The following is a 227-nucleotide window of genomic DNA, read 5'->3' as shown; positions in this document are numbered from 1 at the left end:
GCCTGGAAGAGCTTGTATTTGCCTGGAAAACAAGGCCTTTGAAGCCCATTTCCAATGTCAGCTTGAAGGAACCAAACTTGTTGGATCCTCCAAGACCCCAGCGATCCCTTCTCCACCTTATAAGACTTTGCACTGACCTGTCAGAGGACATTTGTCAAGCTTCACTTGCCCTTTTTTACTCTCTCTCTCTCTATACGTATATACTTTTTTTTACATTGACACTTTTC

The sequence above is a fragment of the Odocoileus virginianus genome, chromosome 11, assembly GCF_023699985.2.
Source record: "Odocoileus virginianus isolate 20LAN1187 ecotype Illinois chromosome 11, Ovbor_1.2, whole genome shotgun sequence".
In the NCBI taxonomy this organism is placed as follows: Eukaryota; Metazoa; Chordata; class Mammalia; order Artiodactyla; family Cervidae; genus Odocoileus; species Odocoileus virginianus.
This window is presented reverse-complemented; position numbering follows the sequence as displayed.